The sequence below is a fragment of the Lissotriton vulgaris genome, unplaced genomic scaffold (assembly GCF_964263255.1).
Source record: "Lissotriton vulgaris unplaced genomic scaffold, aLisVul1.2 SCAFFOLD_5057, whole genome shotgun sequence".
NCBI lineage: Eukaryota > Metazoa > Chordata > Amphibia > Caudata > Salamandridae > Lissotriton > Lissotriton vulgaris.
Genome location: NW_028246565.1, coordinates 115,001 through 117,500, shown reverse-complemented (window position 1 = coordinate 117,500; position 2,500 = coordinate 115,001).

The window sequence follows — 2,500 nt, the reverse complement described above, 5'->3', positions numbered from 1 at the left end:
GTGGCAAAGTACCCGGGACGGGCTCCTTGGGTCCCGGGCCCTGCAACCCCGGAGCCCCGGAGCCCCGGAGCCCCGGAGCCCTGCAGCCGTCGAGCCCTTTCAGCCCCCGAGCCCTGCAGCCCCCGAGACCCCGAGCCCCGAGCCCCGAGCCCTACAGGCCCGGGGCAGGCAGATTGGGCGTCATTTCGGTCCCGGCCATCTGGTCGCCCCTCTTGCCTCGGCCATCTGGTCGCCCGCAATGCTTTCCTATGAGGGCGACTAGATGGCCGGACTTCCCTGGAAGTCCCGATGAGGTGCCATTCGCCTCCCGGATCCCAGCGAGGGCTCCAGGAGGTCGGGCACGTTTGCGCCCTGGGTCCCCTCTGTCACCTCGAGTGCACAGATTACAAGAAAGGGGGGTAATTTTCCTCCGGATTACTAGGGGCAAGGGTATGCCCAGGCACCCTGCCTGTGCTGGCGATCACCTTCCAGGGAACAAATGGGATGTGCCCCAGGCAACACCTCCCAGGCGTCCGGGGCTCCCTCCTCCGACCCGCGGCGTGGGGAAGAGCCCGGGACGGGCTCCATGGGTCCCGGGCCCTGCAACCCCGGAGCCCCGGAGCCCCGGAGCCCTGCTGCCCTGGAGCCCTGCAGCCCCCGAGCCCTGGAGCCCTGGAGCCCCGGAGCCCCCCAGCCGTGGAGCCCTGCAGCCGTGGAGCCCTGCAGTCCCCGAGCCCTGCAGTCCCCGAGCCCTGCAGTCCCGGAGCCCAGGGGCCCCCGCAGCTCCTGAGCCCTACAGGCCTGGAGCAGACAGATTGGCGACATTTCGTTCCTGGCCATCTGGTCGCCCCTCTCGCCTCGGCCATCTGGTCGCCCGCAATGCTTTCCTATGGTGTGACCAGATGGCCGGACTTCCCTGGAAGTCCCGATGGGGTGCCATTCGCCTCCCAGGTCCCAGCGAGGGCTCCAGGAGGTCGGGCACTTTTGCGCCCTGGGTCCCCTCTGTCACCTCGTGTGCACGGATTACAAGAAATGGGGGTAATTTTCCTCCGGATTGGTAGGGACAAGGTATTCCTGGGACCCCCCTCGGCCTAGCGGTCCTCAGCCGGCAGCTGGACATGCCAGGATGCCGGCCCAGCCCCGGATCCGTCCCTGGGTCTGCCGCGTGGCAGGAAGCCCTGGATGGGGTCCGGGGGCCCGGCCGGGCCCCGGGTCGGGTGCCCCGGCCCTGGGCCCGGTCCCCCGGCCTGCCGCACTGACAAAGGACCAGGACGTGGTTTCCTTCGAGCCCGGGGAGCCTCCCCTCGCTCGGCTGAGTTCAGCAGCTCCGGCCGGGGCCCCTGAGGGCCCGGGGAGGGCGGCCTCCCCATCCCGGGCTCTGTCCTTGGTCCTGCTGCGTGGCAGGGTGCCCGGGACGGGGTCCGGAGGGCCCGGGAAGGCTTCCCCTGCGCCTCCGGGCTTGGGAGCCCAGGGGCCCGGCCGGGCCCCGGGTCGTGTGCTACGGCCCTGGGCGCCATCCACCGACATGCCACACTGCCAAAGCCCCGGGATGGGGCTCCGTTGTGCCCGGGAAGCCTCCCCTTGCCGGGCTGAGTTCAGGAGCTTCGGCCGGGGCCCCCGAGGGCCCGGGGAGGGCGGCCTCCCCATCCCGGGCTCTGTCCTTGGTCCTGCTGCGTGGCAGGGTGCCCGGGACGGGGTCCGGAGGGCCCGGGGAGGCTTCCCCTGCGCCTCCGGGCCCGGGAGCCCCGGCTGGGTCCAGTTGCCCGGCCGGGCCCCGGGTTGTGTGCTACGGCCCTGGGCGCCGTCCACCGACATGCCACACTGCCAAAGCCCCGGGACGGGGCTCCGTTGTGCCCGGGAAGCCTCCCCTTGCCGGACTGAGTTCAGGAGCTTCGGCCGGGGCCCCCGAGGGCCCGGGGAGGGCGGCCTCCCCATCCCGGGCTCTGTCCTTGGTCCTGCTGCGTGGCAGGGTGCCTGGGACGGGGTCCGGAGGGCCCGGGGAGGCTTCCCCTGCGTCTCCGGGCATTAGAGCCCAGGCTGGGTCCAGGGGCCCGTCCGGGCCCCGGGTCGGGTGCTAGGCCCTGGGCCTCCGGTCCCCAACCCGCCCTTTCCCTGACGCCAGCTCACTTTTTCGTAGGGGCGCAGAGTGACATAGGCTGGCTTGACTTTCGTGCCCGGCCATCTGGTCTCTGGGATCCCCTCGGCCATCTGGTCTCCGGGATCCCCTCGGCCATCTGGTCTCCAGGATCCCCTCGGCCATCTGGTCTCCAGGATCGCCTCGGCCATCTGGTCTCCGGCAATGCTTTCCTATGGGGGGCGACCAGATGGCCGAACTTCCCTGGAAGTCCCGATGAGGTGCCATTTGCCTCCCGGATCCCAGCGAGGGCTCCAGGAGGTCGGGCACTTTCGCGCCTTGGGTCCCCTCTGTCACCTCAAGTGCACGGATTACAAGAAAGGGGGGTAATTTTCCTCCGGATTAGTAGGGAGAGGGTCAGTCAGACCTCCGTGTGGTCTTGCGATT